Source organism: Toxorhynchites rutilus, chromosome 3 (assembly GCF_029784135.1).
Source record: "Toxorhynchites rutilus septentrionalis strain SRP chromosome 3, ASM2978413v1, whole genome shotgun sequence".
NCBI lineage: Eukaryota > Metazoa > Arthropoda > Insecta > Diptera > Culicidae > Toxorhynchites > Toxorhynchites rutilus.
Genome location: NC_073746.1, coordinates 16,928,977 through 16,942,821, shown reverse-complemented (window position 1 = coordinate 16,942,821; position 13,845 = coordinate 16,928,977). Strand labels below are relative to the sequence as shown.

The 13,845-nt window shown below is 39.4% G+C and overlaps 1 protein-coding gene across 5 annotated transcripts in view; it reads left to right on the top strand.

Annotated features, from left to right (window-relative positions):
* Positions 1-13,845, top strand: part of LOC129775135 (stress-activated protein kinase JNK) — a 235,823-nt gene that overhangs the window by 181,232 nt on the left and 40,746 nt on the right. For 3 of the 5 annotated variants that reach the window (XM_055779451.1, XM_055779449.1, XM_055779450.1), the window contains one exon: positions 9,886-9,962. The exons of the other annotated variants lie outside the window; for them this stretch is intronic. The gene's annotated coding sequence lies outside the window, so the exon portion shown is untranslated. The remainder of the gene's footprint in view (positions 1-9,885; positions 9,963-13,845) is intronic. 5 annotated transcript variants of the gene reach the window in all.

Below are 13,845 nucleotides of genomic sequence, written 5' to 3'. Positions count from 1 at the left end.
ACCATTTTTGAGGTATAAGTTTTATGAATTTTGAGAGGTTGCTGCCAATCCCATAGACAAGTCGTCGCGAAATCCCTCTATTACTTTGTGTGGACACTAACTACCCTGTGCTTCTCTCAGGAAAAAAAAAATGTCAACAATTTTCCTCCGCCGCCGGCGTCGTTGTTGTTCCAGTCTTCGAAATAAAGCTCGCGTTTAGGGCTTTATTAAAAATTAAAATATCGCTCACGCGGGTGCTTCTTGCACGTTACTTAGAAACGCAAAAGTTGTATTTGCGTTTCATTGAACGAGAACAGTGGCGACAAGAGTCTCACACTTGCAGTGCCTCAATGTCATCCCCCGCCGCCGACCCAGTTTTTGTATTCATCTTCGGGCTAGAATGGAAGTACGATCGGAGAAACGGAGCGGAGCGGGACACACGACACGTGTCCAGCGCTGATTTGCTTCTTGCACACAGTAATGAATGATTCTTGCAAAAAGAGATTCCATCGCCATTCCAAATCGCAGAGGCTGATTTTGATCAGAGCTTTTCATATTTATATCTCTTCTGTCGGTGAAGATGCATACACACACACACCCCATTGCAGCTAGTAGGTGTAACTTAAATGAATTTTAATCCTCTTAAGAGATCCAGTGGATGTTGAGTGAAGGGAGGAAACCACTCAGCAACAGTCAGCTAATGGGAAAACTTTAAGGTGTAAGCAAATATGTTAGCAAAGTTTTTATCCCATAGCTCATGGATTTTAGAAAGCAATCTGATCTAGGACAAATCATTCTATTACGTGGATGGGTGTGTGCCTTTAAAGCAAAACTGTTTTTTGATGTTTCAGTTCCAATGAATAGTTCACAGCTCAATTCTAATCCGTTCGCCAATTCGTAGGTTGTGCAAAACTACTTGGCTCATTTTCAAAGAAAGTTAATGTTTCAAGTTTTAACATATCCTCGTGAATTGTTAATGTTTTAATATTTGGCCTGAAGATTGTCTTCCCCCAGTCCTGGTATTTCAATCCGGAATCAAAATGTAAAAAAAAATCACACAGAAACAAACGAAATTAAAGAATGAACTCTTCAGTAGAAACTTTCGGTGCCTTTGGATTTATTGTAACTCTCTCGTAGTCTTCAAAAAAGGCAACATGAAATGACATTCTTTATACTCTCGCCCGGTGAACTGTTTCTTACCGATCCGTTACTTGGTGTACAATTCTGTGACACAGTTACGCTCCAGCCAGTGAGCAGACAGCAGTCTAGTCTTGTCTTCTTGATTTTTATATCATATATAGCGGGTTTTTTGATATCACTCACAGCGGTCGTTCATTCGAAATGCAAATGTAGTTTTCGCTCTACGGACACTGTGGAGAGACAAAATATTGCAACTTATGCTCCACCCGTTCGCAGCTTAGTGGGTACAAATAAAGGCAAACGCGATTTCTAGTACAAAGTTCCGCTGCAGCAAACGAGCAGGGTCCAACATCTTCGCCGTAAAACACGACTTGTTCATCAGTCATCCTCGCTCTCAACCCTTCCACTACGACAGTGTGCTCCGTCGGAGTGCTACCGCTGAACGGAGCACTGCGCCGGAAAGTATATATATCGCGCTGGTGTGATCGATGTACAGTATCATCCTGATGTCGTCTAAGGACGACGCTCGTAGCGAAAGCGTTAACGCTCGTCAATCCATTTCTAGTTGCAGCAAATGGTTGTTCTAATTGGCGTAGCTAATGATTACAAAACTTAATACTCTCTTAGAGGGTACTGATTCTAAACGGAAAATTTAATATTCAATACCGTGATACCGTGAAGTTCTTTTGACGGTGAAAATGAAATGAACACTGACCATCGTAAAGCAGAAAGCAACGAATGCGCCCGAGTGACTTTTGATTTATGTTGACGGAGAAACTGCAGGAAGAGGCAGAAACTCATTTCCAATTAAGTGCGAAGGCCGATGGATCCACAGTTCCCCGACGATTCTCAGTTGAATATGACTTTGCCGAGCCCTGCCAACGAGCAGTCAATAATCTTTCTCAATGTTGATATCACACACTGATAGAACATACTCATTTCTGAAGACATACGGCCCAAGAACATACTTATTTCTGAAGGCCGACAGTGTGTTGTAGATGAATGATGTCGCGTATAGTGGTGCGATTTTATTTGCAATTTCAAATCCGAGGTGGAGGTTCGATGAAATGATTCATACCGCCTGGTTGAGAGTTCTTGTTTATTTGTGCATCACACGCACACATTGTACACACGCATACCCTGCCTAACATTTGCTTTTGTGCGCATCATAGTTTAGTGCTTTGTTCATTCAAAATTCCACATTTAACACGTTGACTGCCACGTCAGTCACCGGTGACTGACAGCGAGTTTTCGCTCAGACTGCGTCAGTCACCGGTGACTGACGGTATATATTGAATCGCGTTAACGTTCCCATGGAACTTTTGCCGTCTCAACGTATGCATTAACTAGCGTCATTTATTAATACTAAGTTGAGATTTCTTAAGCCGAATAAAACGCCTTGAATGTATTCCGAGGGGCAAGCTCTAGAATACGCGTGACCACAGTGCAAGTCGAAGTAAATCTCCCGGTCAAAACGGGAATCGAACCCGAACACCCGGCATGATAATGTGAGACGCTAACCACTCGGCCACGGGTGCACGACTGACAGTATAACATATGATAATAAATGTAACTAATATAAGCATATAAGCTTATAAGCACTCCCTTTCGAACAAAAATACCTTCCACTACGATAAGAAACGATGGCTCTAATACGTTTGAAAATTTCCATAGAGGTGCTATAAAACCGTGGCACTCAACGTGTCAAATGAACAAAACATAATGGTAGAACTAAAATATATAATCGTATTTGACCGTGATACTACGCAGCGTTTCAAATGTTTAAGTTTGAAGAGATAAGAACAATTGGCAATAATATAAGTCATAAATTTCGACATTTGACCTATATTCCTAACTGTATCTTTTCCGCATTCTATTCAAAACTCATCCTCATATTGTATCCGTATTATATCCGAATATTATCCATAATGTATCCGAATCCTATTCCTCTTCGTATTCCTATTCCTCTTCGTATTCCTATTCCTCTTCGTATTCCTATTCCTATTCCTATTCCTCGCGAGGGCAAGAAATAATCATGAATTAACTATCTTTAACATAATCTCAAAGTTCTACGTCAACAGTGCGTTCTTTTCCTTGACACAACGCTGTTTATTGTTATCGTAAAAAAGAATCGAAATTATCAGTAAATTCGTAATAATTTAACAATCATTCTTATACCTGGTATAAAAAAACTTAATTTCATAGTCGAATTTTTAATCATTGATTTCCTGAAAAACAATCTAAAATTAATTTTAGTGCATTTTATAAATATAAGGTTGGAGAAAAAGTAATCCATTATTTTTGTTGCAAAATTTGTTATCTAAAAGTAGCTTAATTTTTTTGTATTCTAAAAGTAGCTTTTTTTATCTGTATTATAGTGTTTTTCAACTCATTTTGGCTGGTTCGTCACTTGTACTTCCATTTTTGGAAGAATGTCGGGAGTGAGAATTGAACTCGTGACCTTCAGCGTGAGAGGCATCGATGTTACCACTACGCCAGATCGCCTCCTCTACTAAAAGTAGCTTCATAATGCCTCTCTTCTAGAAGTCTTGGTTCTTATTGGCGAAAAACTCTAGCAATAGAGTTCTTGATCCCTTCTCTTGATCCCAATTTCTTATCACTCTTACAATTTTACAGTGCGAGAAAAATGTGATAATCGCTTGGTGCCAGGTCCGGACTATATGGTACATGCCTTACAATATCCCAATCAAGCTCTCGAAATTGTGTGGCCTTATGTTGTCCTGATGGAACACAACGCCTCTTCTGTTGACCAATTCTGGACGTTTCTGGTCAATCGCTAGCTTATAACGGTCCATTTGTTGACAGTAGAGATCTGAATTTAGTGTATTGCACTAAAAAAAAGTTTTAAAATAAATTAAATTGCACGTATTTTATTGTTGCAGTATCGGCACCATGAACACCATTTACAATTTCAGCGACCTGGCTTGCAATTTCGCTTTTATAAAAGAAAAAGTGTGAAATGTGCCGAATTTTCTCTTTGTTGACCTCCATTGTTAACACCCAGTAACTCGCAGCTGAATGGAACAAATATGGCAAAATATGGTTTTGGCTAGCTTATTACTACATTATTTATGATTCTAAATGACCTCCAAAACTATATCACATCATCGGAAACGTTTTTTTTTAAAAAAGATAATATTTAATATTTATATCTTTGAACTACGTTTAACCTTTCCATTTAGGGGCCCAGTTAAAGTGAAAGTGAAAGTTTTAAGCGTCAATATCTCTTTTTAATTCCAAACACACAAATTAAGAGAGAGATATGTAGAAATAGTCAATGTAACGAGTGAAGGAGGTCATATGGTTAACAACGCAACAAGCAGTTTCTTTCTCGAAGTCACGTTACAATGAATCAATAAGCTTATTGACAGTTCCGTCGAATGTTTTTTAAAGTATACCGTTTTGAGCTACAGTCAACTCTCCCTAACTCGATCCAAGGGACCATTGAGTTAGGGAGATATAGAGTTATGGAGAAAAGAATACTTGCAAAATAAATCAAAGGGAAATATAGATGTAGTAAAACAAATTCAGAATATTCGAAATCATGAGGAGGCGTAGATATTCAGTCGGTAGTATCATGACAAGATCACAACTACGAGCAATTCACTTGTGTGGAAACGAAAAGGGACCGACAATTCTAATACCCCAAGAGAGAGAGAGATAAAAATAGATAAAGAGAAACAGAGATAGAAGAAGGAGAGAGAAAAAAATAAAGATGAAAAGAGAGAGATGAAGAAAGCGAAAGATAGAAAGAGAAAAACACAGAATGAGAAAGAGAAAGAAAGAGAAAGAAAGGGAAAAAAGAAATAGAGACGAAGAAATAAAAAAATAAATAAATAAAAAGAAAGAAAAGAAAAAGAGAAGAAAAACGAAAGATGAAGGAGAGAGAGAAAAAAGAGAGTAACACAGAATGATAAAAAGAAAGAGAAAGAGAAAAAGAAAAAGAAAGAGAAAGACATGGAGATGAAGAGAAAGTGAGAAAGAAAGAAACAGATATAGAAATAGAAAGAGAAAGACATGGAGATGGAGAGAAGGTGAGAAAGAAAGAAACAGATATAGAAATAGAAAAAAGGAAAAAGAGAGAAAGAGGAAGAGAGAGAGAAAGATAGTAAAAAGTAATCACAAGGATGCAAGGTAGAAAACTTACTTTACAGATTTACAGTGGTGAACCAGCTACAAGATGTAATGAGTGCCTTGGTAGTCGCGTGCTCCACTGGCTGAGTGGTTAGTGTCCCACATTATCATTCCGGGTGGTTCGGGTTCGATTCCCGTTCTTGCCGGGGGATTTTTCGTCAAAATAATTTCCACCAACTTGCACTATGTTCACGCGTATTCTAGAGCTTGCCACTCTAGAATACATTCAAGGCTTGTTATTCGTCCTAGAAATCTCAACTAAGTACAGGGTGGGCCATTTAAAGTGGAAGGATTTGTTTTTGCAATAGCAAAGTAAAGAAGTGGAATTTAATTTTTTTTTTTTTGAAATTCATTTATTTTGGTCCAAGGAGATTTGTTCTAACTACTTTTTGATTATGATATCTCGTAAATGACCGCCTCTGGCCTTGACCGCAAAATGTGCCCTTTTTTCGGCATTTTCCATCACTTTGCCCAATGTTTCGGCCGATATGGCAGCAATTTCTTGTCGGATATTGTCTTTCAGCGCAGCCAGGGTCCTTGGTTTACCAGTGTATACCTTGGATTTTAAATATCTCCATAAAAAAAAGTCAGGAGACGTCAAATCAGGTGATCCCGGTGGCCAGTCATAATCGCCGTTTTTCGATATTAATCTTCCGGGGAACATTTCGCGCAATGATTTGGTCATGGCAGCCGCTGTATGGCATGTAGCGCCGTCCTGTTGGAACCAGTAATTGTCCAATTCATTTTCACGAACAAATGGCAATAAAAAGATGCCTAACTCTTGCGAAAGATGGCGACCTGATGTCGATGGAGTCTCTGCAACACTGGCTCGAACGACATCAATATTCTCGTCGAAACGTCTTGGTCGTTGTCTGGACAGATGACTGGCATTACCAACACTACCAGACGATATAAATTTGGCATATAATCGACGTATAGTGTTGTCTCCAGGCGATGTTTTAACTTTATTTTTATTTTTCCACGCACGTTTAGTTAACACAATTGAGAAGTTATTTTGAATGTACAGCTGAACAATTTCAGCGCGTTGTTTAGGTGTGTATTGTTCCATGGTTAAAATTGTACTGAAATGACGCTTCCAACGCGGTATGACATTTGTTAATCTGACATCTCTGTCAAAAGTTATGGGGTTGCCAGATGCTTCCACTTTAAATGGCCCACCCTGTACTACTAATAAAAATGACGCAAGTAATGCCTACATTGAGAAGGCAAAAGTTCCACCTGGAACGTGAATGCCATCGAAGATATACACCCAAAATTATTTTTTGGCACATGTTTTGGCATCCCGATTTATTACATTAAGTGAGCCCAAAAATAACAGAAAATGTGCTACTTCCCAATACTGGAACATCATTTTTAAAATATATATGCTATAGCAATATGAGCGAGCGAAACACACATTGCAAATAAGCACACATTAAAGCTTTTCGCATAGTTTGCCAAATACACGGCTCAGACCGAGAAGGAAATAGATTCTCGTTTATGTTCTCTTTTTTACAAAACACTTTCTATATTCATTTTGTAATGAGGTGTATTATTATCCCGCATTTATACAACAGCACCAATGACTATGTAGATAGCGTGGTCATATGAAACCGCATTTGCATTCCGGCCGTCCTTGGTTCGGTTGATATCGTTTGACCTTCTTTGGTTCAGTCTGCGAGAAAAAGATGTGTGCCCCCATACATACAAACGTTTTAAAGCTTTTGAAAAATACGCATTTATTTATATAATTTTATTTGTTCATTTCACCCTCCAGCAATCTACACAATGGCAAAATGATACCCTTTATAAAGTAAATATCCTGAAAAAATACAGAAAGACAAAATCTAATGTTTTATATATTTTTCTTTCTTTTGCAAATGAGCATATATGTTGTCCTCGTTGACAATTCATAATTTTATACTATAAAATTGACATTAACCAGTTATAACTGTGGCGTCTCCATTAAAATGTGCACTCTGTTTTGTGAAGCCAGAATCGAGCCATGACGAGTATATTCGTCAATCATAGAGTAAGTTGCGATGGTAAGATATTGGATGAAAAAGATGGGTTTATTTCATAAAATTGAAAATTTTATTACTAATATCTTCTTCTTTGGTTAACATAAGATTGTATTACATACATATTAAACTAAAAATGCAACGAATTCATTTGAATGTTATACATATAAAAGTAAGAATTCAAATCTTGCTGTGGAGTGATATTCAGCGAAACAGGGTATTATACACAAATCGAACACCAGTTACTGCGATTCCTTACTAATCTTAAGTTTTTCGCACTGCGAAAATCTTAAAAACATTATCATCGCACATGAATAAATTCATTATGCGAACTGATAAACTTTTTCAACCAGTGCATACGGGGACAGTTTATATTTTCTATTTGTTTTTTATATAGTTTATATTTTCTATTTGTTTGTTTTATTCTAAACATTTTGGAATTTGAGAATATGTTAAGTTTTTCTCAAAAATTGTAATTTAAATATCTAATGGTCACTTATTTATACTCATGACGAGTATACTCGTCAATTACAGCATATCAGGCATGTGATTTTCGTGATTTTTTTCAACGATAAAATAAAGTACCATGATTAATCTGATATCACAGTTTTATCAGGTATATATTACTCAACAAACAAAAAATATATTGATGTCAATTAGACTGTCCCCTGAATAGCTGCAACCGATTTGTTGAGCCCTTGCAGGCTGTTGTTCTAGGGGACCGATTTCAACCAATGATTATTTTACGTAATGCTGGATATATTTCATGTTATCGTACGTAGGATTTTTTATCAAAATATTGATTTTTGACGAAATGGCGACATTTTTTGTAAAAAAAAATACGTTTTGCCTAAAAAATCGAGACAAAAACATTCACCAAAATTTAAAAAAATCCTACGTACGATGACAGGAAATTTAGTGGAGAATATGGGAAAACTATTTCATCAAAATCGGATGGACCGTTACGGAGGTAGAACTCCCACCAGTTTGCAAAACTTAGTTTCGAAAGAAACGCGTTTTAAATTTTGGATCCGCGCTCCTTACGCAAAGACTTTTTGGCTTGTAACTTTGGAACGGAGCATCTGACAAACCTGGGACAAAAACTATAGTAAAGGGTGTGTCACATCAAATTGCATCACGGAAAAAACGCTGTAGAAATTCGCCCAGTAGACCGATCCTTTTGAAAATTTTAGACAGTAAAATAAAATCTATTAAACAACTTTTGGCATTTTCTTTTTATTCATACTTCGAGTCCAAGCCCGTATGCTCGCACCTTCCTCTTTACCCCGTCCATAAGGTTCTGTACAACGTCAGGTTGTAGTTTTTTTTTGAACAGAAATCCATTTTCTCTTGAAGTCCGCCTCCCATTTTTACAACTTTTGGGTTCTTCCGGAGGGCCTGCTTCATAATCGCCCAATATTTCTCTATTGGGCGAAGCTCCGGCGCGTTGGGCGGGTTCATTTCCTTTGGCACGAAGGTGACACCGTTCGCTTCGTACCACTCCAACACGTCCTTTGAATAGTGGCGCGAAGCGAGATCCGACCAGAAGATGGTCGGGCCCTCGTGCTGCTTCAATAGTGGTAGTAAGCGCTTCTGTAGGCACTCCTTAAGGTAAACCTGCCCGTTTACCGTGCTGGTCATCACGAAGGGGGCGCTCCGCTTTCCGCAAGAGCAGATCGCTTGCCACACCATGTACTTTTTGGTAAACTTGGATAGTTTCTGCTTGCGAATCTCCTCCGGAACGCTGAATTTGTCCCCTGCGGAGAAGAACAACAGGCCCGGCAGCTGACGAAAGTCCGCTTTGACGTAGGTTTCGTCGTCCATTACCAGACAATGCGGCTTCGTCAGCATTTCGGTGTACAGCTTCCGGGCTCGCGTCTTCCCCACCATGTTTTGCCTTTCGTCGCGGTTAGGAGCCTTCTGAACCTTGTATGTACGCAGGCCCTCCCGCTGCTTGGTCCGCTGGACGAATGAACTTGACAAATTCAGCCTATTGGCGACATCCCGGACCGAACTTCTCGGATCACGTCTAAACTGCTTAACTACGCGCTTGTGATCTTTTTCACCGGAGCATCCATTTTTGCCGTTCTTCACCTTCCGGTCGATGGTTAGGTTCTCGAAGTATCGTTTTAGTACTCTGCTGACCGTGGATTGGACGATTCCCAGCACCGATGTCCCGATGTGACAACTCCGGATTCTCGAAATGATTGCACAGGATTAATTCATGACGCTCTTTTTCGTTCGACGACATTTACGGAAAATTGACAGTGAAGCATGGCCAACGTGATCTATACACTCTTATCTGATTATAAGCGAAAGCTGAAGATATAATTCCTAAAAATAAAATTTCTACAGCGTTTTTTCCGTGATGCAATTTGATGTGACACACCCTTTAAAGTAGACATCCCAGTGAACATTTTAGGCTAGATTTTTTTTTATTTTTTCAATTTTCCATAGTGTACTACCCCTTAACTGGTTAAGTAATGAGACATGCTGTGCCTCTCATACGACTATTTGTTTTGCCACAACCTCAATACCGCTGTAGCGAATAAAACCACTAATCGGTGTCTTCTCTTATATATCGTTGCAGGTGTTGAAAAAATATATATCTCCACAATCATAGAGTATTCATTTCTTCCCAAGTAGAATGGAGTCTTCTACATTATGGTAAGTGTCATAAATCCTTGGCAAGAAAATGAAAATTAATGGAAGCCAAAGCTCGACGACGAGCTTTTGTTAGGCAAGTGAAACAGAAATAAACTTGTACGGCGTCGAAAATCGGGTGCAGATTTAAAGCACCAAAAACTCGGCTGCCTCCCAGTTTCTTCCCCCATGAAGATTTATCGTTATCCATTATTCATCGGGATCACATTCCCGGTTTTGTGCTGCCATCATAGTGCCTGTTATAGAAGCGCCCGACTGCTGAAATGAAACTTCCCATGGGATGTGTGCGTGTGTTTTTTTCCGAAGAAACATCAAGGTGACGAAAAATGCTCGGTTATGAGCACCGTAACGATGGTTTCCTTTCGACAAAGTGTCACATGTGGCGAGCCAATCCCAGATGGCAGGAAGCTGAAACGAGTCTTATCTTTCGTGTATTATGTTCGCAATTTTACAATGCGCTCTTTTATGGTTCTGTGTGTACAAGGTGTAAGTCGTTTCCAAAAACGCCCACTTTGAATCATAAACAGAGATTGGATTGCGATTATTCGTATTCTTTTTGTGTCGAATTCGATGGTATGCAAATCGGTTCGAATGAATCCTTTTGCCAACCGCCTACGCGCTTGGCTGACAGCCAACAAAAACAGAACTATCGGGGCCATGATGTCAAAGTCAGGGTTTTTTTTTTATTTTTTTAATTCTCCTGCATTTGATGCGACATTCATTCGGTAACAGACATCGGATGCGTCCTTGAAACTTCTCCAGCGTGAATCCCAGTCGGGGAGCTTTTCAAATTTATTTATAGCTCAATCAACAATCTACTGCGATGGTGCATTGCGAGATCCCATGAACAGAACTATCATAGGCTTTGTACGGGTTTCCTTTTTAATTGGGATGTACTGTTCGAATAAAAACTCATCCAAATTGACAGCGATAGCTTGGAAAAAGCTGCTGCTTCCAAAAAGTTCTGGCAGCACCCTGCTGCGTTGAGCTCTACCGCGCTACCGGATAGTAGTAACCCCGGGCGGCGAGTGCCTAGGCTCCCGTATCGAGCCTACTCTACTCTCGCTCATCGTCCGGCAAAGGCCGGGTGCAATCCAATTATCGATGGTGGTGCTTCAGGGTAGTTGAACTCTCTGTTCACTCTAGCCATCCGAAGGCAGTATCGTAAATGGTGAAACACGTACGTACTAGCAGATGTCAAAGATCTAGTAGGATAGGGACCCCGTGCTGTGATTACTGCATCATGTTTGAGTGTGACTCACAGCAGGGAATTTATGAACTGAAAGTATTCAACGACTTTTTTTCTCTTTTTTTTCACCCGGCAACATCGAATTTGCCAACCCGTCAAGTTGGCGATTTCAAATACTATTAGTTTACATTGGAAAATCGAACACTGATTCGACATGTAGCGTTGATTTGGTAGAGCATCGTTATGGTTAGACACAAAGTTCTTCTCCACCTAAACACCCCAATTTTAAAAGGGACAACTGTGCGGCTAAATTGAATCCTGTATCCCATGGTGGTATCATAATAGACCTATTTGATTACACAGAGAATATGTTGCGGTATCATTTTACTTTCAGGACACGCATTTCATAAATTCTCGCGGGGTTAGTGAGACAGTCTCAAATCACAACTAAGCTGAGTTGAATCCCAGCTGACGTGTTTAGGATTTCATCGGCGAAACATTTCTGATAATGGCTTTCTATGGAAATGATTTATGTTATGTTATTCCCCTGTTATTCCCCTAAATTTACACCGTCCACTCTTTTTAGCCAAGAGATCTTTGTCGTTTAACGAGATAGTTCTTATGTTGTATGTATGTGTATATATATATATATATATATATATATATATATATATATATATATATATATATATGTATTTTTTTTTTTTATTTAATTCGTTTATTTTTACAGGCTCAGTTACTAAAGTTTAAAGGAGCCGAATTCTTAAATATATTTTTAAAACTATATATATATATATATATAAACAATTTTCTTACATCTATGGTCAGTAAGGTGGAAAACCGATTACTCGCGGTGTACTCGAGTTTAGAAGGGTGACATATTTTTAGGAGAAGGATGGGATATAAGGAAATTGTAACAATGTTGATGAACACTCAATTCTTAAATCTATTCGTATATCTATAGTTTATTTACATGTCAACTTATTCTACTATTTATAGCAAGGGGACGAATTACCCGCAAAGGAAGGAAAGGAGGGTATAAGGATGTAGGGACAATCACACACGAAGATCTATAGCTTTAAGGAAAACATATATATGGGACATGTAATCAAGGTCTAACCGAGCCAACACATCTCTCACCGGCACATTGGGCTGTCTTCCTCGGGCCCGAAGGGAGTTTTCTAAATTCGATCTGGCGACCAGATACACCTCGCACGACCAAACAACGTGCTCGATGTCGTGATAACCCTGGCCACAAACGCAGAGATTGCTGCTGGCAAGATTGAAACGGAAGAGTAGTGCATCTAACGAACAGTGATTGGACATGAGTCGGTAGAAGGTGCGAATAAAGTCCCGACTCAAATCCAGACTTTTGAACCACGGTTTGAGGCTAACCTTTGGGATAATCGAGTGAAACCACCGGCCCAATTCATCTTCATTCCACTTGCGTTGCCAGTTAGCGATGGTATTTTTGCGAACTAAAGAATAAAATTCATTGAAGGCGATTTGACGCTGATATATATCGCCTTCAATTGCACCTACCTTTGCCAATGAGTCAGCCCTCTCATTACCCGGAATTGAGCAATGTGAAGGGACCCAGACAAAGGTAATGACATAACAGCGTCTGGATAAAGCACTCAAAATTTCTCGTATTCTCTCAAGGAAGTACGGCGAGTGCTTTTCCGGCCTCACTGAACGGATAGCTTCGACAGAGCTAAGACTATCCGTTACAATGTAATAGTGTTCAACAGGTCGTGAGGCGACGCTGTCCAGCGCCCAGTATATCGCTGCCAATTCAGCAATATATACCGAGCAAGGACTCTGAAGACTGTGTGAGGTGCTAAAAAATACGTTGAACACTCCAAATCCTGTGGACTCATTCATAGAGGACCCATCAGTAAAGTATATATTATCACAATTGATACGCCCATACTTTGCATTGAAGATTGTAGGAACAAACCCCAATCTAAGATAATCTGGATTTTCATGGATTTTCTCCTTCATGAACAGATCGAAATGTACAGAGGAATTGATGTAGTCAGGAAAACAAACACGGTTGGGAATATACGAAGAAGGAACAACCTGCATAGAGGTGAATTCATGAATCTAGAATGAAAATTTAGCTCGATCAATTGCTCAAAATTTCCGATCACCAATGGATTCATAACCTTACACCGGATGAGGAACCGAAGAGCTAATAAATTGAAGCGATCTTTTAGTGGGAGTACGCCTGCCAAAACCTCGAGACTCATGGTATGCGTTGAGGGCATACATCCCAACGCAATACGGAAACAAAGATACTGAATTCGTTCGAGTTTAATGAGGTGTGTTTTGGCAGCTGATTGAAAACAGAAACTGCCATACTCCATCACTGAGAGAATAGTTGTTCGATACAACATTATAAGATCTTCGGGATGGGCTCCCCACCAGGTGCCGGTAATTGTACGGAGAAAGTTTATTCTTTGTTGACATTTTTTACTCAGATACCTAATATGGGCCCCCCAAGTACATTTGGAGTCGAACCAGACCCCAAGATACTTGAATGACATAGCATGAGTGATCGGTTTACCCAAAAGTTGAAGCTTTGGTTTTGCTGGTCTATGCTTCCTAGAAAAAACCACCATCTCTGTTTTCTCCGTGGAGAATTCGATCCCTAGCCCAATGGCCCAGGTTGAAAAATTGTTCAAAGTATCTTGT